At 42.8% G+C, this 25,792-nt stretch overlaps 1 long non-coding RNA gene across 1 annotated transcript; it reads right to left on the bottom strand.

Annotated features, from left to right (window-relative positions):
- Window positions 1-712: 712 nt before the first annotated feature.
- Window positions 713-25,198, bottom strand: LOC134136384 (uncharacterized). The gene is made up of 3 exons (XR_009957490.1): window positions 25,116-25,198; window positions 1,194-1,253; window positions 713-798 (listed from the first exon to the last, which is right to left on the bottom strand). It is a non-coding gene; the product is annotated as an uncharacterized LOC134136384 (long non-coding RNA).
- Between the last annotated feature and the right edge of the window lie 594 nt (window positions 25,199-25,792).

Below are 25,792 nucleotides of genomic sequence, written 5' to 3'. Positions count from 1 at the left end.
ATGAATTTCACCCACCCAGATCTCAAGACTACAAAGCAGTTCAGCATTTTTTCTTTTCAGCAGTTAGAAATATTACCGGCTCTTCCAGTGAAACCCCGAGCATGGCCAAGAGGCCACGGCTCCACCTGGCAGTGAGGCCGCATTTGTCCTGAGCAGCTGGACAGGCTCTGGATTCAGGATCTTTGTTCAAAGTTCTTCTGCATGAGGTGAGCACATACTGGACTTTTGCAAAAGTAATTCATACTTTTTGTTCTGTTAGATGTTTAACATTTTATATTTGCTATGCAGAAATAGGTATGCTTGACATTTGTTAGTAATATTCATGATTTGGTTGATTTTGCCAGGTATTTGGAATTTAGAACAGACATTATCTATTACTTTGGATGCACTTCTGGTTGCCTTTACTAGCCGCCCTGGTCCCTTCTGCTGTCATTTGAAGTCACTTTGAGTAGAGAGAGCACTCAACTGGCTGGCCCTTATTTCTGGCACTAAATTTTCCAAATGTTCAGCACCATGATGTTGGATCAGATTTTCAGAAGTGGGCAGCCATCAGCTTTGATTTCTATTATTAAGGCCAAATTCTCAAAAGACCTTGGCATCTGGCCAGTCCTGCATACCTAACGCTTTCCTACAGGAATAACAGCTCTGGTATTAGCTTACCTACTGCTGTGCTGCACAGAGGAATCAGTTTTGAGGTGTGTGGAGCATCTGAAGGTGCAGATAATTGCCTTTTAGATGTGGTGCTTCTGGGCTGTGATGCTTGCTGTGCCACTGAAAGGCAGAAAACTGAGAATCCAGCTGTTACAAAATGATAGTTACAAGCAGGAGAAATCCATAAATAGAATACACATTTTACATTAATGAAATCAGACAACTGGCCCACTGCAGGCAGTGATAGCTATGAAATTAGCTGCGCAGGTTTTGGCACATCATAGCTAACCATACTAGAGCTGGACTTCAAACTTGAAGTGCATAGACTAATTTTAATGGATCTACAAAGGGTACCTAAGAAAACCAAGATTTACATTTATTATATTGGGATTTAAAATTTCCATCCATATCATCACTGAAAAATGCTTGGGGCTGCACAGATTGAAAACAATTGAAAAGATGATCACTGAACTAGAGTTATAAACATCCTTAAAATAATATTTTTCAAGACAGTAACCACTAAACTCATTTAAATTACTTACATATTAAGTCATTTATCTTGAACTTCTGCCTCTTCCAACTGACCTTCAAAAAGCATCCTCCTATGTGGAAATCAAGAGTAAGCAAAGGCAGTTTAGCAATTTTTAGACTAATTCAAACGACTATTAAAAAGACAAACAACCAAGGAAGCACCTCCGCTCAACCAAAAACAAAGAAAAAAAAAAAACCCTACAAGTCCATTGAGGTAGGCAAGGTCATGGCTTACGAATGCTCTTATAACCCCCAACAGACAAAATTGCACACAGTCAGACATACCACTGCTGACACACGGGGCTGGCCTGGAGGATGAGCTTTTGCCCTCCAGCTACACTTCAGTGCCCTGCTAGCATGCTTGGGCTGTGATCCCACAGCCTCCACGGTGAGCAAACGTGCTCACAGTGTGCCTGAAAACACACGGTGTCCCCCTATGTGCACATACAGTTGCTGAAAATTTGACATATCAAGATCAATGGGAATTTTTGTCATTGATTTTGAGGGAAGCAGGATTTTGCCACATTGGACACTTCCTCCCAGATACATGTGCATATGAGTGTATGTGTGTATAAGTACGTTCTACAGTACAAAGTAATTTTTACAGGAAGGCATCTTCTCTTTTCCAATGTTTCTCTTCAGCTTCAAACTGCATTAAATCAGACCCTCTCTATTACAGTCACAGTTTCTCATAGCGTAGTGGTGTTAAAGAAGCCTTGCTCCTCAGCTCTGTAATAACAATCGCACCATCAGGAAGAGGAAATGAGCACTGTAGCACACTCTGTACCTTTTAACCATGAGCTATTGTTAAGAGCACGCTACTCCAGACAGAGTGGCAGCAAGGCATGGGGTGGGAAGCAGGTGTAACCTGCCAGGAACACTAGGCTAGCAAAAGTCGTTTATTAAACCAGACAAGTACCCCTCCTTCTCAGTTCCCTCTTGCCACCATACTGAAAGATATTTTACATTCCTAATGCTCAGTACTTGAAAGCTTAACAAATGCCTTTATAGTAAATCAAGAGCTCGTTTTCTCATCTTGGCACTTGGGTCACTCATTTGCAAAGTCTTTGAAGTTTTTTTTTCCAACTCCATGACATTTCACATGTAACAATCTGATCTCAGGAAACTTGTTTCCAGATACCTTGCTGTAGTCTGGATTTCTTTGCTTTACGGAACAGTCTGAAGTCTCTGCTTGCTTGCCCTGCTTGTCCAGCTCATTTTTTCTGTGCTCCTTTCAGAAAGAGAAAGCTTCAACAACAAAGGCTGCCCAGGCTGTAGCTCCAGTGGAGTGCTTTAGTCAGGCTACCTCTACATAGCTGTGTCCTCTTCCTCCTCACCCCAACACAGCTGGGTGAGTTTGCACTGTTGCTGGGTGGCCCAAGCCAAACTCGGTTACATCACACCCTAAATTCAACTGCAATGCATTGCTGGAGAACAAATCTGCCCTTCCCGAGCTCCCTCACTCTTCTCAGTCTGCAGCTGAGGTGATTTATGAACGTCAGTGTGGTGGTCCGTGTTGGAATGTGTGAAGTCAACAGCCTACACATTCAAACCACTTCTCCATATTAGTGTGGAGTTCACTGTCCCATGGTGCAACACTAAGGCTTATTTGTGATCACATTTAGTTCACCACGCTCTTAATGCTATATTTACCAATATGTGCTGTTCATCTGCAGCCTTGATTAATACCTTGTTTTCAAATCCCTACTGTCTTGTTTGTTGAGTACTTACACACCATGCAATGCAATATAAATGAACATGTCCAGCTCAGCTGCCAAAGCATAAACAAGCCTGATGTAAAATAACTCCCCTTTCCCCTGCCAGACCATTAAGAATATCACATCCATGCCTGCTGCTACCCATCAGGACAATATACCTGTTGTCTTCCTCCACTGAGGCCTGGAGAAGTACTGTCTTACATGCATCAATATGAAATGCATTCTCTGGCTGGTTATTCTTCATCTAGAATTACCCATCAGCTGCAGGACACAGATACTTGGCAAGGGAGTCAATGGACCATGAGAAGACCAGGCATCTTCTGTCCCTTACTAAGCAATTTCTCTACTATTCCTCTACATTATTTCTATTGTCATTATAGCTTGGTCCTTCTCTACCTTGGGATACCGTTGGGAGGTAGAATCTGGTACTGTCCCCTCCTCCCTCTCATGTAGCACTTCCCAGCTGCAGTTAGACTCCACCTGGTTTTCCTCAGAAGCTAGCTCAACACTCCACCAAAATCTCCATTTGACCCTCTCAGTATCTTGTTCCTGACTTTCTTTTCCCTTGCGGATGTTGTTGCATTTCTCATGGGTGGTATTGTCCTGTTCTCATGAGTTTGCTTTATTTAGATGGATTGGAATGATGTGGAAAAAGAATGAATCCTCACTCCCACCCAGTGGTGTTTCCTCCAAGAGAAATATTCGCTTTAAATTGTCCTTTTTCATTCGGGATGAAAAAATACACTTTTTCCTCATTAGTGGACATGATTCCTCAGTCATCTGCTCTTCTGAGCTCTGTAACTATTTTATGTTAAGTTATGATAGTTGTGATGAAACTAGAAGCCAGAGGCATAACGTATAGATTCAGACTGGGAGAAAAAGGGTGGAGACTTTGTGTTAGTAATCACTTTAGCTTTATTTCACTCAGTGGTAACACTAGACAATAACAACTTACTTTGCACTGAACCAGATACATCTGTCCCTGCGCTCCAGTGCAAACCCTCCTGTCTGTGCCCCTGAGAGTTGTCACTGTCTATTCATCTCTCACTTCCCACTTGTGGCATCACTTCATCTAGTCAAGAGTAACTTGCAGTCTACCGTGCCAAGAAGCTTTGAAAATGTTTTGAATTTAACACCCAGAAAGGCTACAAGGTGCACTTAAAATGTCAAATCCCTCAGAAACTGGTCTCACGCTACTGCAAGTCCGTATCGAAATGTGGATATAATCCTATGTTGATTGCCTGTGCTTTGTTTTTCAGCACTGGTATTCTAATAAATCATTTTATGTTTTGCTCTGCACCTTTCCATCTTGTGTTGTTTATGTCTGATTAAGAAATGAAGAAGCTGGAAAAGATAAGTCATCCTTGTGTGAGGTTTGGCTGGCAGTATTCAGGCCACGGCCTATAACCCAGTGATACAGAGTCCAGTCTCACCCACAATGTAAGTGTGTTTGTAACAGTGACACACTTGCCTAGCTGTCTGAGAGGTGCCAGCTGATCCACCTGAATCTGTTTCTATCCCAATCTCAGCAAAGTCTTGGGCCCAAAAAAGCTACAGGCTAGTCAGGAAAGTGGGGTTGGCAACAATGCCATTTCTTGTTCTCCTTCTCTCTGGCACTACTGCAAATTACCCCTTCTTTCCATTTCCACCTTCTAAAACATCATGCCTTATAAAAGTGGTACCTGGGCATGGTGGAGCATGTGATCTAATGTGCTACTGGCATATTTGGGGTGATCTGATGGACTTGACATTGCAACCATTGGTTTCCTGTGCATGGCATGATTTGTAGCTATCACTGGGATCACAGAATCGCAGAATGGTTGAGGTTGGAAGGGACCTCTGGAGATCATCTAGTCCTACCTCTCTGCTCAAGCAGGGTCACCTAGAGCATGTTAGACAGGATCACATCCAGTGGAGTTTTGAGTATCTTCAGAGAAGGAGACTCCTCAAGCTCTCTGGGCAACCTGTTCCAGTGCTCTGTCACTCTCACAGCAAAGAATTTCCTCCTCACATTCAGGTGGAACTTCCTGTGCTTCAGTTTGTGCCTGTTGCCTCTTGAACTGTCACTGGGCACCACTGAAAAGAGTTTAGCCCCATCCTGTTGACAAACTCCCTTCAGATACTTGTACACACTGATAAGATCCCCCCTCAGTCTTCTCTTCCCCAGGCTGAAGAGGCCCAGCTCTCGCAGCCTTTCCTCAGAGGGCAGATGCTCCAGCCCTCTAATCATCTTCGTAGCCCTACACTGAACTCTCTTCAGTAGCTCCATGTCTCTCTTGTACTAGGAAGCCCAGAACTGGACACAGTACTCGAGATGAGGTCTCACCAGGGTTGAGTAGAGGGGCAGGATCACCTCTTTCGACCTGCTGGCAACACTCTTCCTAATGCACTCCAGGATACCATTGGCCTTCCTGGCCACAAGGACACATTGCTGGCTCATCTTCGCATCCACCAGCACTCCCAGGTCCTTCTCTGCAGAGCTGCTTTCCAGCATGTCAGCCTCTAGCCTGTCCAGGTCTCTCTGAAGGGCAGCACAGCCTTCTGATGTATCAGCCACTCCTCCCAGCTTTGTACCATCAGTAAACTTGCTGAAGAGGCACTCTGTCCCTTCATCCAGGTCATTGACAAATAAGTTGAACAAGACTGACCTCAGTATTGAGCCCTGGGGGACACCACTAGCTACATGCCTCCAAGTAGGAGGACGAAGGATCTAGGGATCCTGGGCCTGAATCATTGTTTTTAAGCTCTGCAAGATTTATTGATTTGGGGCATCTCTCCCCGCATTATATGTCTGACTGTCAATGCCTGAGGGCTTCATCAGAGCTTCTAACAGTCTTCAGTTTGCCAGTAAAAGAGGATGTCTACAAGAGCATGTCCACTTAGGTATTGCAGAGACACGGAAGCAATGGGAGACATAAACATGGTGTTCAAACATGAACTAATATCCATTACTTTATATAATTATATATGTATATAACTGTACAGAAATATATATCATATAAGAAAATGGAGAAGGAGAAACAAGAAAACGAAGGCTAATAAGAACTGCAAGGGAGGAGGGCAGCCTGCCTGTGCTGAGCCCGGGCTCATGGTCTCAGCTCTGTTGGCTTGTCCAAATGCTGAGCATTTTCCAGCAGCAGCACTGAGGCTAGGGAAGACAGTTAGGAGCAAACCATTTCTGTGCTACCATACCTGTTCCCAGGGGATTTATGAACTCATGTGGAGAAATCTGCCTGAGGAGCCCTGGCTTGCTGCTGCCTCAGCGAGCATATCTCCTCAGAAACCAGAGTGCCAGGAAAGTAAGTCAGCAATGCGTAAACCCTCCTCTAGGAAATGGAAGCAGTTGTACCTACTTTGTTGGCATCATTTCCATTACCAGGAATAGCCAACGTCCTGTGAAAGAAATCCATTTTGCTTTTTTTTTAGTGTCAGGAAAGCAGACACGTACCATACTGACTGCTCCCTCACAGTGACTCGCAGCTCAGGTGCAACGGATGATTGATGCCACTTGCCAATGGGAGAAGTTAATCCATTCCCCACAGCTGCCACCTTCACAGTATTTTCTTTTTAGCACAATGCACTAAATACTGTGCTTTAAGGTTGGGTTTGGCAAATGCACTTGGTGTTTCTATGTTTTGTTCCCAGAAGGGAATGATCACTTCAAAAGGAGCCATGAGATGGGTGCTGGTCACCTCTGAGAAGCCTTCCTCTATGAAAGAGATTCTGATGTTGTCACTTCAGCTTTACTGTCCAGGAGCAAGAGAGAAAACCTCTGCTATTTGTATAAAGGTAGTAAGACAGTACCATAAACAATCGGTAAGATTGAAAAACTGAAATACTTTCTCCAGATTTTCATATTTGCTTACAGTCATTTTTCCTACAGCACTTCTATTTAATTTTTGAGTGAGCTCATACAAGTTTTGAAATTTTGATTAAAAGTGAAATTTAATTCAATTTTTCACATTTTATCTTATAACCTATTAGTAACAGTATGAATTATACAACATGTATATGATATGACACAATGTTTTATGACATATCAAACATTTTACCTTTTTTATTGTATTATTTTCTTTTTCAAGTTCAAATGCAGCTGCTACTTTGTTTTACTGTCCCAATCTCCTTCTGAGCAACACAGGGCTATGCTGAGAGTTGGATTAGATGATCTCTAGAGGCCCCTTCCAACCTTATCATTCTACGCTTAGTAGGAAACACTTTTAGATCAGAGTGCAATGATTTCTTTCAATCCATCTGACATAACAACTGCCCATAGTACACTTTGAAAAACAAAGTAAAAGAATTCATGTAAGTTCATGAAATATTTTATGTATCTAGATGCTCAAATTATGAACTATGACTCTGGCATAGTCATGAAATAATTTTAAAATCAGATTATATAAAATAATTTTTAAAATATCAGTTAACATCTTGTTTTAAGACACTGTTTATATAGATTAATAAAATATTTACATGGACTGAGGAGGGGATTTCTAATTTGTAGGAAGCTTGAAATGACCATTGCTTGTCTCAACTGAAATAAAACCAGATTTCAACTTGTTGAAATTCCTCTGAAGTGGAAATTCCTGGTTCTAATCTACTGTGAAAATCACACAAAAAACATTTCAGATTTTTATGGTGATGGATCAGAATGGCATAATTCCTTTCCTTTGATATGGTGAGGATGATGCAAAATAGGGTCCGATGCGTGAAAAAAATAATAATCTGTAAGTTTTTGTCATACCAAAAAAAAAAAAAAGGTGTTTCATTTAAATGATCTTTTTGGAGCATCACCCCTCCTACTGCAGGAGGTGGTGTGCGGCTGGTGTAGCTGTCCTGGGGCTTGGTCCCGCTCCACCGAGGTGGCGCTGGCCCTGCGCAGCCAGCGGCCATGGCTCTGCTCACCGAGGGACCAGTGAGACCCTCTCCAGCCTCACTGGCCTCGGCCATTGCAAGCCGCCAGCTCCAGTCATGGCTCTTTTTCACCCAAAGCAATCAATATGGTGGATCATTTAAACCAGTCCTGTGCTGCTTGGTTTTAAGACCCTCTGCAGAATAAAAATGCTGTCCTTTCATTGCCCAAACAGGTGAGCGTTTTATACAAAAAGCTCCTTGATTTGCCCCCCTCCACCTTTTTGTTTTTGTCAGTGAAGAGGATCCATGTTTCCAGGAGTCTGCAGAATGCAGACATGATGACCCCTGAGGGATGGACACTTGGCCAGCTGGAGACCACTCCTGGGCAGAAGAAAAATGTCAAATTACTTCAGAGTCCATTGAAAAGTAGACAGCCTAAAAACTGTCTTGTATTTGCAGCATAAATCCTCCATGATTCCTTCCTAAGGGCCTGGGGTGAACAATCAGTGTGCAAGAGTTAAAATGTCTTTAAGTGAAAAAAAGAAAAGGCTCATAAGGTTCACCATTCAAATAAAAATTGCCAAACAAAGGCTACTACCTCGTAATCATGACAGAACTACGGGAGGAAAAAAGAAAGAAAAAAAGAAAGAAAGAAATTTGCAGAAATTTAAGCAGCTGCCCTGACCTCACCATTTTTTAACATGAAACATTTTTTCCACGTTACTTCTCCAGTGATTATGTTGCTGCTCTGCTCCTTTGACAATTTGTGAGATTAATTTGAGACTAGAGACATCTCACCCAGTTTGCATTCATTTTAGGGCAAAGTTAAAAGAAGGATTTCATTCTTTTTTTCCCTCAATAAAGTATTTAAGTGTCTTGCACACTTAAAATCTTTTTAAAATCAAGCCTTGACACTTCTACTTGGAGTTTATTTTTTCCTAGACCACTGTAAATAATACAACGTCTTTCTTTGTGATAAGCAGACAACAACTTCTAGAATAAGAATGAAATTCTCAAGATCATTCCATGAAACGTGCATATTCACAAACCTGTTTTGTTCCATGTTCTTATTTAGTTTAGAAGATACAAGGATAAACTAAAAAGTGTTGCTATTTTTATGTCTTTGAACACGTGTGTGTGTGTGTGTGTGTGAATCAGATAACTACGTAACTAATGGACTAGGAGTTAGTAGTGCTAAGCTGGTATTTCTGTCCATCTTGAAATGAAAAACTAATTCAATTCTAATTTTGTTTCTTGGAAGTTGGAAATTTCACTGTTCCTAATATCTGCCACTGGAAAGTAAAACAAGAAAAGGAAATACCAAATTAGTAGTAATTCTTCGTCCTAGTAGAGTTGTTCAGAAGGGGGCACAGGCCATGAATAAGCGTTTGGTCTCTGAGCAATCACACACAGTAACAGCAACAAAACACCTTTCATTTTCACGAAAGGAAACAAAACAAGCCAAAAAAACCCCACAAGTCCATTATTTAATAAAATAATGAATGAATGGAAGCCAGTGCCCAAGGTGCTGGGCTACCTGTGAAAAGAGCCGAAGGCGTTGGTCCTGGGAGGGAGCAGAGCCAGAGCTCCTTGGGGCAGATGCCTCCCTTCTTCCACCAGAGAAAAGTAAAATACAGGCTGTTGTTTGTTCCTTGTCTGTGCAGAGAACATTGCGCATGGGCAGGCTGCCACCTACGAATTGCTTAATCCCCCCAATCTTGCCCATTTGGCAGTTTTCTGGCGCAGCCTCGGCGCAGGAGCACTCCCAGCGCTTGTATGCCTGGTGGGTGAGAAGAAACTGTCCCTTGTCAGCCTTAAAGCAATACCCAGAAAAGGGTGGAGACTAATGTCTTTTCCATTATCTGAAGTGCTCACAAACAAAAATTCCTCCTCCGCTCCCCCACCCAAAAAAGCTGCAGCCTCTCTGGAAAGCAGCCTGGTACCTAGTGACGCGAAAGCAGTCTCAGTCCAGCACCGGTAAACACCGAGAAGGAGCCGAAAGAGCGCTTGGGCACCAGATGTTCATCACAAGGGTAATTTAGGGCTAAACTGAGGGAAAACAATCCCCAAACCTCTGTGCAATTCACATCGGTGCCTTTAAGGCCAAAGATGTTTGCTTTAACTGCAATGTTTTCTTTAGAGCCTACCAAAAAAAGAGAAGTTGTGCTAATTAAGCTTAGTTCAGAAGCACCGCTGCCATGGTTGAGCTTGTGACATTGGCCGTTGCCTTCTGCTCAGAGCTGCTGGGTGTTCAGAAGCAAATAATACCTGTTCCTAAACCCCTTACGGAACAAATCCCTCCCATGAACCCAGTTCACAGCTCTACCTTTTTGTAGGGCCCATGCCTTATGTTTGAGAAGATGAATTTTTTAACGGATTTATATGGCCTGCTGAGTTCATGTCTGGCCACATATGGACACAAGCTGCAATAAGTTATTTCAGTTCTGAGGAAGTGTTTGACCTTGGAGCAGAACAAAGGAGAAAGCAAAGACCTACTGCAAAGGAATTGGCAGTCTGTGGGTCTGATGCTGCATATGCACCCCATAGCGTTTGTTGTTACGAGTGTCCCACCAGCAGTAAGTGGGCTGTTAGCAGGGAACTTGCTTAATATTTGATCCTGAAAATCCTATCAGCAAGCACAAGTTGTCAACATGGTGAAGTCTAAATATCAATATCCTAAATCAAACTTCAAAAATGTATGTGATTTTAAAATTCATCATCAAAAAACAGCAAAAGTAGGGGTTTCAGTCTACCTGTTAGAGTGAGCAATCTCTGTGATTTTAAGATTTTCTTTCTTAGCATGAAGTCTACAAAGCCTTGTTCTAGTTGCATAAAATGAGAAATTTTCATGAAATCACAAGACCTCAGCAGCTGGGGCTTAGTGGAAAAAAATATATATCATGAAATTCATCCTAAAATTGGGAGAGTAAACTATACCGCAATATTAATACAGCCCAGGTGTGTAGAACTGTAGTAACAGGAAACAAACTTTTGCATTAGAAATACATTAAGCCTGCATTTCATGCAAGCCCAAAAAGACATTTATTCAGCCGTTGGAACAAGCCAACAAAACCTGTGTAGCCCATTCTACGCTCCCCAAACCTCCATATTACTGGGATAAAGGCAGCTGCCACTCAAAGCTGCATTGACACTGTGTTTTCACCAGGAGTTTGTATCAGGGAATATTAAGAAACCTTTTCCTTCAGTTCCCATATCAGCTTTTCAGATCAGAGCTCTTCCTAGCCTTTCCTCCTCCAGGCTGCTCACAGTGTGGAGTGCTCTTTTCCTGTTTACCCTTCCATGCCTTTTTATTACTAGGCGGGATTTTTTTTTTTTTTTTTTAAGCACACTCAGGCGCCTGCTTGTTTTTTTCTAAAGCTCTACAGGGATTTGCTGGCGTCTTTTGCAGCAGGTCATCCTGTTTTCAGACACAGTTCCTGTCTTGTTAAAAACAATCATTTCTGGATGTCTCTGTAGAGCTCCTGCCTTTAATCATCCTGAGTCCTTGAGCCATGCAATCTGCACCACAAATATTTAGGTTTTGTTTGTTTGTTTGTAGCTGGAGGAAAAAAAAGAAAAAGGAAAATGAAAAGCCCATAGAAAAATTTTAAGCTGCTGACCTTCTGCAGGACAGAGGATCTCCCTACACAGTGTAACGATACGGACCAGCTATGCTACATTCAGGAAGAAGACTATGAAGACTACATTTAGGACAAAGACTACTGATGGAAAAAATGGCAGCAGCATCAAACCCCTCGCTGACACCCAAAATGTCCTTGTTGCTCCGGATAGGATGATTTATCCAGAGGGAATTTGCCACCTGGCTGCTGAGGACTGGCTCTCGGGTGAGCATCTGCCAGCACAGCTCCCAGCAGCAGCTCTCAGACCCATGGGACATAGCTCTCCAGGTGGGACTGGCCAGAGTGAGGACTGGCCAACCTTTTGGGCATAGTCTGCACCCAGCCAAGAAAAAGCCAACACTGTCTTGTACAATGACAATAATTTTCAGAGCAGATCAAAGCTCTGCCTGGCTTTAAAAATCATGGACAGGCAGTAAGAGGGCTACTATAGTGCTATACAGCTTGATGTTTTTTAATCCAACGTTGAGAGAAAAGTTCAGACAATGGTCTGTCATGTTTCATCTATTCTCATTCTGTACATGCCCCTATTATTGTAGCAAGGGCAACTATCCAAAGAGTACATCTATCCTGACAACACCTCCTGTGAGTGAGGGGGCTGATATTTTTTAATTCCACTGAGGCTGGGACAGATATTTTGCATGGCCTAGTTTGAGACAGAGATGGGAGATTACTTTCCCTGGCTCCATTTATAGTGAATGGGAAAGATCTGCTTCTTCAGAAGGCACTTATTGCCCTTAAGACAAGATCCCCTCCTGAACTGTGCTCAGTGGGAGTCTCTCCTCATTAACTGCTGAAGGAGGTGAGCAGCCCGTCTTTTAAATAACAAACTCTCAATAAGTGACGATAAAAGATGCCAGCGTGTTTAACAGGGTATTAAGTACCTTTTGCTTCTTAATAGTTGGGGGGAACTCGGTCCACAGAAGGTGATATGTCTTGCCTTAAACCAGTCAGAGAAATCAAGTCTCTTTTATCTCACTTTGCAGATGGGCTTGCTCTATGTGCCAGGCTGTGCTGTTACCCACAGTGCTACACACAGGATGAAGTGAAGCAGAGGACTGCGTCTCTGAGCTCCTGAGCCAACACATCACAGCTTCTCACCTCTGAGGAAACTTTCATGCCAATAGCAAAAGAAAAAAAAAAAGAAAAGGCCTCTAACTTATTTTCCTTAATGGCTCAAAATTTGCACTACAGCAAGCTGCATCTTAAAGAGTCTTGGATCACTTTCTGGGAGCCATTTACTTGCACAGGAAAAGCTCATTTTCAAGTGTACCTCCAGGGGTTTGTGTACTGTTATGTCCCAGGAGGTGATGAAATGTGTTTCAAAATATGTATGTCTCAAGGTGTCACTGCCTGCAGCTCCATTAAGAGAAAGGGCTTATTGTGTGCTTCCTGATGCTACACACTCATGCAGAATGATCATCAATCAAAGTTTCAGGCTTTGGTAAATTTACCCCTGACAGTTCTTATAGGAAGATGTTACACAATCCCTAACCCAAATGCTTTGATCTCCTCTGTCAAAGTCAATATGTCCAGCTGGATAAATAACATTAAGCTCAGCACTGCTTCCTGTGTAAGTGATAAAAAATTGATAAAGTCCTGACTTTGAGAAGCACAGGTGCTTTAAATCAATGGACCACAGTTCACCAAAGCTATTAATACCAACCCTGGGAGCCCTCAGGAGAAGCAAAGAGCTTTGAAATTTTCATGCTTCTTCATTCAGCACTGGAGTTTAAACGAGATCACCTCTGCATGGCCACAAACATTGAGCCATATTCTGGGCCAGTATTAATCAGAATAGTGCCATTTGCTTAACCGGGCCCAAGTCACACCAGCCCTCCTCATATTATCACAGACCTTCTTGATGGGCAATAGCAGGGCTGGTTGGACTTGGACAGATTTCCTTCTTTTTGGCTTAACAAACTCTTCCCCCTGCCCTCGCTCTGGCTCTGTTCTCATCCCTCAGCTACAGCACCAATAATCTATTGCAGACTCTGTCTTCCTGCGTGTCCCCTTCCTCCCCAATAATAATGACTTTCCTGCAAACTTGAGACAAATATCCTATTACAAAACAGATGATCAGGCTGACTATTACTTTCATCCTCTAAGTCACTGCTTGTGGGGGAGTGGAGATAGTCTGTTTAACCATATGGATGGTTTTCCATCACTCACAAATGTCACTGACAGCGGGGCAAAAATATTTTTTGACACAATCTTTGGATTGCTTCAGTTAAAACCTCTAATTCTTGGAAGGAAAAATTCACCTTGATCCAAGGGCCACCCAATATAGAAAATACAGCATGTGTTCCCAGGAACCCCCCAAAACATAGACTTTTCAGAGGAATGTGGATCTTGTGCTAAGAAAAACCTTGGAGAAAATATTTTGACATACATACCTTATGAATTGATTTTGATTCCTCTGAAATAATACCTCATCTTCTTTCTTTCAAGTAGCTACTGACTATAGATTCCTGGAAGTGCTGTGCCTTCCAAAAGGAAATTGCTTCTGAGAAATCTTTCTTTAGATCTGAGGATCTCTCTTCCAAAAGGAGTCAGAGAACACAAGCTTCCCAGCCTCTTCTCAAGAAGTATTTAGTACTTCCTCAAAAATAAATGAGACCACAGCCATGGAGAAGTCTGAGACACCTTCTCATCCAGCAGTAGAAACCAAACCAGCCACCCTGAGTTTCAACAACTGTTCTTGCTAGGCAGATTATGAAGAGTGAAATGAAACACTCTCTGTCTAAGGATATTTGTGCTAAGGTCCTTTCTCTTCATGTGAGTAAGGAGAACTCAGAGAAGGGAGTAGATGGTAGACCTGTTCTCAGGTAAAGACATTTCCTGTGGGGCTGTTGTCTCAGGTTCAACAGTCCCATTTGGTCTATACCTTGCTCCTTCTACCTGACCTCTACCACAGTTCGGCAACCCCTGAGGGAGCGAAGAATCTCCTTGCTGCCCCCAGATAGACCACTCTAAGAGGTAGTATTTGGCAAAAACAGCCTCAGTAAACACTCAGTTCCCTCCAGGCCTGGCCAATGTAGTGCTGTCACCATACAATGCCTCACAACGGTGCGTGCAGGACATGTGTCGGGTGCGCAGGGGCTGCTTGTGTATGTGCTCTGTTAACCGTAGTGAATGGAGGTAGCTCACCCCTTTTTGGAGGTGTGACCATGAAGGTCAGGCAGAAGTAGGGGAGGATGTGAGATAAGGGGCACAACATTGGAGCTGTGCAGATCCACAGGACATGTTGTAGAGGAGGTGCTGGTAACACCTTCTCCTTACTTCTGACCTCTGCATGGAGCCAGCTCTGATCTCTCTGCATGCCTTTCTCATCTCATCTCTACTCTCTCCAAGGTCAGAAGTTCATCTTCTTCTTCTTTTTAAAGGCAATGAGCTGAATTCAGCTTAATGGGTGATCAGACTGACTGATCAATTCCAAGCCCTAAGAATAAAAAGCTCTTGGTTAATTTCTCTGTAATTTTGGTCTCATTTGCCTTCTAAAGTAATATGCAATATATTTTTGCAGTGACTCAGATGCAAAATCAATGCAGGCTTTGCTTATAAGAGGGAACAGACAATCAACATCATAGGTCCTGTTACAGACATTGTTTTTGCTTTACTATGTCAGCTAACCAAACTTGAAAAACTGCTATACCACTACTCACAGGGAGGTGATACATTACAGTTTAAAATGTTTTTTGCAGTACAGGCTTCTGTTATTCTAATGGCTAAGATTTTTTTTTTATTATTTCTTACTTCTATTTTAATGTCATGGTTCTTACTTGTTATGGAATACACCGATAAAGGTAACTGGTTTTATTTACCTACAATTGCCTTCCCACTAAAATCACAGTATCTACTGCTCTCTTGTTTCCAGTTCAGTTTCTCTGTGCCTGAGAACACCTATTATCTCACTCAGATGAGGTAAAAAGCATCAAAGTGTTTGAATCAAATGATACTTCCTCAGTAGAAAGAAGCAGGTTTGCATCTGATGATTAGCAGACTGGAATCAGCTTTTTCCCCCCTGTAGCAGTATATCTCTTAGCTTTAGCAACTAATAATGCAGAATTCATTCATTCATTCTTGTAGCTGTTCAGGAAAAAAAAAAAAAAAAAAAAAAAAAAAAGTCAGGTTAACAACTCCCTCAAAGGAAAAATCCTGTTGTACATTTTTGGCTGTGAGTGTTTAGAATTTGAATGATGTGGGCAAGTGACCTCCCCTGGTATGTATGCAGCACTCCTTGCCCACCTGACATAGCAGAGTCGGGCGTCACGCATGTTAAGGAGTCTCAAAGGAGCGGGAGCAATTGTTTTTAAATGATTAGTCTGTGTCTGAATCTAAGAGAGATTAATTTTATCAGTGAGCGCAGAGAGCTAGCTCTTGGTATGCAAGAATTTGTGCTTATTTTTCTCTAGTTTTGTCTGAGTAACTACATGCATTGACACAGGTAGTGGTTGAAAGCACTGGGCTAGTGTGAAGAGTGCTCTCATCCTGAGTACTTAATGCAGAAGACATAGTTACTTTATTTACTTTGCACAGATCCTGGGAAGGAAATATGAAGCACTGAGAGTCTCTTTGTTTTTGCTCACTGGATTTAAGCAATTCCTCCCGCACACACGAGAACAATGAATCCCTTCAGTCTAACAGGCTGCGAGTGATATAAGGCCATAGATTCACACTGCAGATCTTCAGAATTTTCTAATTTTCAGAGGAGCAATTGGATGATTATTTATACTGACTGCAGGTTCAGACTTTGAGGCTGCTATTTTCAGAGGCAAGTGATAAATTGAACCCCCTTATGCTAAGAGTCTGAGGTGACATAATGTACACATTAATAAACCAGAACATCTGGGCTGAAGTTGTCCTCATTAATCAGGACAATTCTTGGCCAAAAACGTATTGGTTGGAGCCCCCAAAACACAATTAAACTCACTGATTCCTTGCCATGTATTGCCACTGGTAGAGCCCTCATCTTACACATTTCCAGTCTCAGTAAGGACTTGCTAACAGTCAGCTTGCTGTGTAGGCAAGCATCCACACAGCTGATAGGTCCATTCCCACAGAGCAAGTAGTGGTGCCCTTCTTCGAAGTGGACTCCAGAAAATACACTTTTTAGATGAAAAACATCGTACAGCCCTTCGATCACTCTCCAGCAGCCCCTGAGAAATGCTCTTGTGCTGAACAGTCACTCAGGCATGTCAGCTGGATGCTCATCACCATTCAGAGCTGTAACTTGCCTCATTAACTGTACTATGTAGAAGAAGAAACATCATACTAAGGCCATGATCATTTGAGAGATTTAGAATTTATCTAGAATAGAAATCCACTGGCTGATTTGATTGGAGATTTTTGGTACCAAAAGCACAATTTGAATCAACCAACAAAAGGAAAGATTGAGGAGATGGTGATATTGCACGACACTGCATGTGTTGCTTTAACACATTTTACCTCCTGCCCAACTCATTCCTGCTTGGATGGTTCTTGATACCTACTCCTCAAGAGCTCTTCTCTTACCAGCTGTCATACATTAACTGTGCCGTTTGGTAACTGTTATGTTCTTACACATTTTCTCTGTTGTGGAAGAGAGGCCACTTACATGGCCTCACTTCATGGTGATGAGGAACTTTATTTTCACAATTCCCTCCTTGTCTCATGCTTTTAGGTGCCTTCTCAGCACCTTCATGTAATTCTTAGCTAGCAGAGCCCCATTAAAGGTCATAAGTACCCAGTATAATGCACCAGCCTCCACGTGCAAAATGTTTCAGGGCTGCCTGCCTCTTTTACAATACCTTACAGTAGTTAGCTTTTGATTCTTACCTGTTTAATCCTTACAGAGAAATCTTCTCTGCAAATGCCATTTGGACTGTGATCTAATCTGACTAATGTAAGTATCTTGCTCTTGGGAGACAAATCAGTTTTCTTTGTTTCTCTGTATAGTTCATATAGAAAAGCAGTCACCTCCAAATTCATCATACTTAAGTGGGGTACCTAATCTACTCACCTTGAATATAGGTCATAAAATATTGCAAAAGTTAGTTTGGAGGCTGCATTTTCATTCTGCAGCCAAAAGCTCTACAGGCAAGAAAGTCAGGCAAACTAAAACTAAAAAAAAAAAAACTAAAAAAAAAAAAAAAAAAAAAAAAGTGTCGAGGGTGGGTGTGATGAGGAAAAAGCTGACAGGCCCTTACATTCAGTGGCAGTAATTAGTTTTACCATAGTAAATTCCAGGCATATGGCATAACAACTTTCGCACCCTCTTACATGATTTAAAATGGTTCTCGCAAATGTTCGTCTCACTGTAACTGTGAAAATTCTCCTGTTTTCTTACTGCTCCAATATTTTGCCCTGACAACAGAGACTTCAAAAAATGCCCCCCAAATCCAGCTAAGGCACTAATGTGTGTTTAATGCAAGAGAACAACAATTCAGGTATTTTTGACTGAAAAGAACTCAGCTGAGCTGCCAGAAATGTCAAAAGTTCCTTGCTATTCTGACACTTACGTAATTGTTCTGTGAACACCCACACACCGGAATAGACCTACTCCACCAAAAATTGCAGGGCTGAGTCACTGAGTGTTCCTCTACGTATCTGAAGACCTAACCACCTAAGATACATCATCCATAGCGTAATTCTAATGTGATTTCCCTGATTCAATAAAGTTACAGTTCACTCAGGAAAAAAAAAAGAGAAGATAATATATATCTTTAGGATCTGCCCACCCATCAGGGAGGAAGAAGCCAAGAACGCCAGCGCTGCTGAAAATCTGCCTTAGCTCCATACAAGGGCAAAACTGGGATTAGATGTGGTGGCCTGGATCTTGGATTCTGCTTGCTGAAATGAAGAACAAAAGCAACTACAACTTACTCCATCTTGCCCTCTGTGCTACGTAATACTCTCCTTCCACAGAGCAGAAAGGGGAAAGGGAAACTGCAAGGACAACCCCAGATAGGAGAGTCTCTCTTCTGCAGGAACTGCGGCACTCGCAGCTGCCTCAGGCAGCCCTGCAGAGACCTTTATCTCCAGGAGATCCTTCCTCAAGATCTGGGAGTTTGATCCTCTGCTTGTTCCTCAGAGGAGCAAACTCTTGTCTCCCTAACGAATTGCAGGTACAGGTGAAACTCAGAGGTCTTACTTTCTGCAATGAAAATAGTTTTTCTGAATCCAGTTATTACAACTGGCCATGAAACATCTTATTTGCAGGACAACACTTCTCTCCACACAGCTTTCTTAGCCCTGGGCTGAGACACTGACTGAGCGCAAACTCAAAAGGGAGCACGACTGGATCCTTGCCCTTACTTCCTCTACACTTCTATGTTATGCAGTATCTTCCACATTCAAATTCTGATGTGATCCAGAAATGCTTAACTTCTCTGATCTGATGGGACTGCAACATGAAATGTTGCAGATTGGTGCAAAATGGGACTGAGACCAAAACCAAAATAATAAACCGACATTTGTAACAGTAACCAAAGAAAAACATTGACTGAGAAAGGGAGGGAGGGAGGCTGTGATACATCACTGGAAAGCACAGGGGTGTGTACATTATAGATATCTCTACAACAACCTCTTGCCAACACTTGAAGAGTGATGTATGTGTTTAGCCAGAATAGGTAACTTTGTGAGATAGGTTTAGCTTTTACAGTTAGACTACAAAACTGCTCAGAAAAAGTAATAATTTATTGTAATTCATCTTGCAGTATGCTGGTAGCACCACTGTATCGAATGAATAATGTAAACTGTGACCATAAACGGTACTGCGATCATCATGCCATTATGCTCTGACATACTACGTGGTGACCTGATATTTGGATGGGACAGTTCTAGCACTAAATCCTCATAAAAATATAAGCAGTAAACTTAACAGCAGTAATTCTCTTGTCAACATTGGAACTCACACATACCCAGTCTTCAAGGTATGTTATATACAGCCACGCTCTAAAATACATGATGAAAGGTGCAGAAATAACTACCATAGCCATCTACGGTTATACCGTGAGATGTATGCCTTTTAAAAGGACTGTACACCATAAATAAACACTTTCCTAGTAATGTGACCAACTCAGGCATTTTTGATACTGCTCCATGTTTAGGGCATTACTTTTCCCCCTCTTAGCTCTAATTACTCCCAGTTCTTTCTGTTAGTTTCCCAGTCCCACCAGCCAAATTCTCTCCTTCTTCCAGATTGAAGGAAATTACTAGATTGATATGTAGGGCTTGGAAGGTGTGGTGGTTCCTCTATACAGCTGTAGTTTGGCTGCTGCATTTTTTTTCTTTTTAAGTAGCAAATTAAACCAGAAAACTGGGTGGTTGCATCTAAGGGCACAAGCCCTCTTAACTCTTGGAACTGCCTGTGCTCACACGCTGCCCCCTTGAAGCCTGCAATGCCACTGGTGCTTCAAATTCAGCATGTGATTTGAGCCCTTTTTTAAACTGAGACATAACAAGGCATTTTAGCAGCGAGGTCAGGCCATTAGTTGGGTGCTTCCCCGCAATGAATTTCCACCAAATTGGGTTTGACAGCATATCACGTGGGGAACCCCCAGCCTGACTGACTCTGGTGGGAGGTATTAATAAGGAAGTTCATGCTTCTGCCAGAGCATTCATCCTGCTCGGAGAGCTCCTGCCTGGCCTGGGAGAGGTCCCCATGGGGGTTACATCTGTGAAAAGTAAAACAGAAGAGCTAAATGGGAGTTGCAGGTGCCATGTGTCTGTCCATGGCTCCCCGCCTCTGACATCCTGGAGCCAGCGCGTACACTCGCCTCCATCGGGTCCCCAGGACACATTCCAGTGGCCATATAAAAAAATAGACAGCGGAAATTGAATTATTCATGCCTGGGTTAGACTCCTAATTGCCTCTCTTTGGAACCAGAACATACGATAGCTGCACTGCACTTTCTTCCTGAACGAACGGTCCAGGATGAAGATCCTCCTCTTATGTAATCTTCTGTCCTTGCTCTGCTCTCTGCATAGCTGATTTAACTTTCTTTCCTTCTTTCTTTCTTCTTTTTTTTTTTTTTTTTTTAACTCTTCTCACAGTTTTAAACAAGCCTTCGGTCATCCCAGGGACAGACTTTGTTCCCAGGGTCAGAACAAGTGATGAGAGAGAGATTTGGGATTAAAGGACCTTGCAAATGCAGAGGGAAAAAAAATCTTTAGCATTGGTGAGAGAAGTACTTGGTGTTGTCAGGTTTGCTTCTCTGTAAGGGAAGTAAATGGGATGAAAATGGAATGGTGCTATTGGAGTAATGTACTTTAGCATACTGCTAATGCCTCCTCAGGTAAGCCCACATGTTAGTGCCTCGTAAGCCCTTCCAAGCACATCAAAACAGGGAGCGCTAAAGAGATTACGGTATTTTCTCAGTGGCCTCATCTGGTGTGGTGCCTGTGCCCAGTATAGATGATACAGGCTGCCCCCAAATAGCAGGTGACAGCTGAGGTAAATGCACCAGCATGGTACACTTGGGCGTGACTGAACAACTTGGTATTGGTAAAGCAATAATACAAACGCTTTGCTCTCCCTATACAAAACCCCAAATATTCCCGTACTGTGGGTCAAGACTTTTTGATAGGTGGTGCTATTTTCCACCATTAAGGTAACAGAATCATACCAAACTGAATTCCCACTCATAAACTGTTTTATTCATTTAACCACTGCCATCAGATTTATGGGCATATCAGTATTTTCATTAATCATACAAACTCAGCAGCATTTTTCAGGTTTAGTCTGCCTTTCTCACTTGCTTCTAATATACAGTTCACTCATCTTGACTTGCAAACTTTGACATGTACATGCCATTAATTATAAGACAAGTATGCATAAACATAGACTTTTGTTTTAATCATTTTTATTATTCTGCCCACCTTGCTGTGTTTCTGTTGCCAGCACAATGTACACTGCTGTGAAGTGATACATAGTTCAGTGTTACCAAAACTGCCTCTACTAGTGGCAGCATCTGGTATAGAAAAAATAAAGGAAAGAAAAGGGAGGGGTGGCGGGGAGATTGGGAGTTTCTTCTTCTCCATGTATTAACTCAGATCTTCCTCACTTGAGTAGCTGTAAATGGCATACGTGCTGGTCTGTGCCCCTGGCGAGGACACTGTGCGAGTCAGGCTAAATGTGTGCCTTGCACTGCCCTCTTGTAAGCTTAATTTTATTCCCTAATCGAGAACTCTGCAACCGTTAGTGAGCTGAGAGTCAAATACAACTACTCTTTGCACCCTGAGGAACCACTTGGAGAACTCATGTATAAGCTAAATTCAGAGGCAAACTTAGCTAAAAGAAGTCAAAAGAATGCAAAGTCTCTGGAATACATGCATTTCCATAGTACCTGTTAAGTATTTTTAAGTGTCATTCCTAACTAATTGCTAATTACATTACTTTATTACAAGGCACAATTAAATATATGCTTGAGGTCATCCAGCTACTTGCTGTTTCAAGGAAAGCACTTGAGTCAAAAGGATTTCCTAAACGGTGTCATTCAGTGTTTTATTTCTCCAATTTCAGGAATTATTCTAGATGTGATACATAATTGGACATTGAATAATCATTTAAATGTCATTTCCATAAATTGTTTGTGCTTTACATAAAACAAGCAAAATGCTTTATAGGACCCTTTTATTCTCCCTTTGAGGCACCCTGCAGTAACCAGTTGCATACCACAAGCACTCCCTTTCACAGCCAGTTTGGTCTGAGATGACAAATTTTACAGTAGTTTGGTTCTATTTTCAAATAGATCATTCACACAAACCAGCATAAATGGAGACCAATGCTCACTTCTACTAAAATTAATAGGAATGGTGAGAAGGGCTCAGAGGTAAGACTAGAAGTGAGAATCACAGACTCTAGGCATCTAAAAGATAGGGCTCCTCACTATTAGGCCCCATTTAGAGCCAGCAAAGGGAAAGGAGCAATTCCAGAGTGCAATTTGTCCTCTCTGAGGGCCCCCTGAAAGTGATTAAGAGAAATAACCAGCTTAAACGTGAAATTCTAATTTTTTACATCTACAGTTGAATGACTGTTATCACAGGTATCTGCAGATTCAGCTACTCATTGATAGTCGAGGTCCTCTAAATTAATGTCTAATTGCTACCTGTTAGCAAAGAAACCTATACTTCCATTGCAGACATTTTCAAATCACCTGCATTTCCAGTGCTGAGTTGAGCTGGCCGCTCAACTAAAATCCTGACAACCGGCATGTTTAGTGCTCAGACCGTACTTTGCAGGCCTTACGTAAAACAGCACCAAAACAAAGGTCTCTCTGCCACTTTGATTCAGGCCATCAGTAGGTGGGAAACCAAGACTGAAGTCCCTGCTTTAGTGAATATTTGCTTATGCAAAGTGAGAAAGGTCTGATGGAAGAAATAGCAAAGCTCCTGCTGAATCTTGCTCCAAATCAACTGAAGTGAGCTGCAAACTTGTATCTTTAGAGGGGAAAAGCACACTGTGTAAGAAAAAACAACAACATTCTCAGTCTTGACGTCTAACGCAAGAAGAAACTTCACCAGTACTTAGTGGCGTGAGACTGCCTCAGCACCCCACATTGTGGAATATCCCGCAGGGGCCCAGCCTGCCTGGATCTAAATGCCATCAATACCTGCCTTCTTGGTACCTCTCTCTCCCATTACGCTATGTAGACAGCCCATCTGCCTTATTTAGGGCTAGAGTTGCTGTTACAGGGGAAAATAGGAAGAAATTAAGCAAAGCAATGCCGAACTTCAATTCTCACTGCCCACGTGTGACTCTTCCCCACTGTGCCTGTGGTGGGGATGATCCCGAGCTGTAAGCACTCAAGGAGAGCTATCTGGGCCTCCACACATGAGCAGAAGAATGAGCAGAAGGTTTATGGTCCTAAAGCCAGCAAAGCAGGGCCTTTGATGATGAATATGCTCTGTGCTATTTAATCTCAATGCTCTTAACATTTCAGTTAGATCTAACGATACTAACACTTATTTGCCTTTGCTGTATGTTTTGAGATTTGTAGACAAAAACCTCCTTAATACTATTTTTATTTATTATTACATTATTATTAAGAGTATCTCAATGGGTTTGACAAACTGTTTGCTAATATATAATTTTCACTTAGAATGTTGAATGACTAAGACTTCCACTGCCATAAAACACCACTGAAAATGCCCTGAAGATTATAATCATAACACATTTTCTTCCTAAAATATTTTAGTCAACAGAGAAGCAAATTTACCTTATATGAATATGGAAGTATTTGATGGGAATAATTTTGTGTTTGTTCCATTTTCTTCATATCCAAACTCTGCAATGCATTGGTGTTTCTCTGTGCATCTTTGTTCTTTGATTGGGTTTTAAAAATAATGTAACCTTGAAGAATCAAGTTAACTAATAGTTACATGACTTCTAGGAACAATTTGTATTTATCATTGTGTTGAGCTTGCTTGTCAGAATGTTAGACAGAATTTGTGCCTGTCTCTTTTAGGTCACATTCACTATCGTTTAATACGAGTCCATTTACTTGTTTTCTAAACTGACCTATTTTGTGGTGGAGGAGAGGGAGGGATGGGAAAGAAGGCAATCCCTTAAATGAGAATGGATCATTTGAGGATTCTTCCAGCTGTAGCTTCTGTTGGGATGAAGATTAACAGAAAAAATACAGCTGATTATTAGCATAAATGAGTAATCAGAAATGTTCAGAATACTTACAAGACAAGCATTGTATTATATAGCACTTTATAAGATAACTGCAATTAAAACTACTCGAGAATTTCCATTTCAGTTATTTATGCAATGCAGAACTTCCATTTCCAGAGCTGACCTTCCATTTTCTGGCCTGAAATCTGTGGTTAAGCATGGTTTAGGGCTGAATTATCTAGTTGTGTAAAATTTAAGCAGTTGATCTGATGTACTCGGGAAGAAGGGTAGAGACAGTTTCAAAAAAAAAAAAAGTAGATACAGCTTCAAATTGAAGAGAAAAAAAAGTAGGACTTAAAATTATGATTTGATTATTCATTTTACTAGGACGGTGCTAGCTGTCATACTGACACAGAGCAAAACAAGAGCAGTAGCCCCTCAAAGCTTGCCATAGTGCAGGAGCCCTGACCAGGTGAGACTTCAATATAACAGAAAACAAAACAAAAAGAACGTAAAAAAAAAAAAGTCAGCTTTGATCTGTCACAGCTATGAACATTTAAACACCAGCCCCGAATGCCCAGATATGAACAACAAGGGAAGCAGCTGGCAGGAAAGAGAGGGCAGGACTGCCGGGGGCAAGGTGGACTGAGCAGCAGGACCCCACTATACAGCGCATGGGCTTGTGTCCAGCGAGTCTCACATCAGCCAGGCCAAACCCCTCTGCTTAGGGGCAGGGAAAGGTTTATGCAGTGTGCCCCACTCTGAAGCCTTCAAAAGAGGCAGCAAAACAGGAGCCTGTCAAAACCCTTGCTGAGAACTTGTTGACAGTGTCATCTGGATGTTATTGCTTCTTGAAGCAACAGAGACTGATGTCCCGATTTTAATTAAAATCGTGTATGTTTTCTACAGGACTATCTATGCAAGTATCTGTTCCCAGGGTCAGCACACTGCAGCGACACGATACCTAGGGCACCTCCTTCAGCCTGGGTTAAAAATAATCAGGAGCAGCATAAACGAGATTAGCCTCCTCGGAGCAATTTTACTGCCGGCCAGATGCCGGCAGGGCGAGCAGACGCCAGGCCCGGCTTCTCCCGCTTTAGTTGCGCTCTCTGATTTTTCACTTACCCGGTTTTGAGGCCGCACTGTGGCCGAGCCCCGCCGCCGGCGCCGCGGGGAGCGCAGCGCCCTTCCGCAACGCGGCGGCCCCCGGACGGCGCCGGCAGCGCCTCGGCCGACCCGCGGAGCGGAGGGGAAGGGGAAAGGGAAGGGGAAGGGCAGGAGGGGGCCCACGGGGCTGCCCGCTGCGAGGCCGCCGCGCCGCGTCGCCGGTGACCCGGGGAGGTGCCGCGGGGCTCCCCGCGGGACCCGCTGACGCCGGCCCACGCCTCGGCGCCGGCACTTTCACCGCTAACATTTACCTGGAGGCACCGGCAGCGCCTGCGGCGGGTCGCCTTCCCCGTTAAGGGCGCCCTCAGGCTTTTCGCGATCCCCGCCGGCTATTCCTAACAGGGCGCCGGGTCCTCCACTGCGCTTCCGACCCCGAATAAAACCGGGTCGCGTAGGAAGGGATTAGCTCGGGGTTTACCCTTCAGCCGCGCAAAGATCAGCTGAGGACAAAGGCTACCCGCCTCCCTGAAAATGGGATTCCGGGAATGTCCTCGTGAAAAGGCAGGCTCGGAGCACAAGGGGGTTGGGGTGACGGGGGGGGTGGGATGAAGACACGCGGCCGGGCAAGAGGTCCCCCGCAGGCTCGGGATTTAGGCGAGCCGACATGGAGGGAGAGAAAGGTGCCTTTTGTTCCG

This window comes from Rhea pennata, chromosome 1, assembly GCF_028389875.1.
Source record: "Rhea pennata isolate bPtePen1 chromosome 1, bPtePen1.pri, whole genome shotgun sequence".
Lineage (NCBI taxonomy): Eukaryota > Metazoa > Chordata > Aves > Rheiformes > Rheidae > Rhea > Rhea pennata.
Note: the sequence above shows the minus strand (reverse complement) of the source record. Positions and strands in the feature narration are given on the sequence as shown.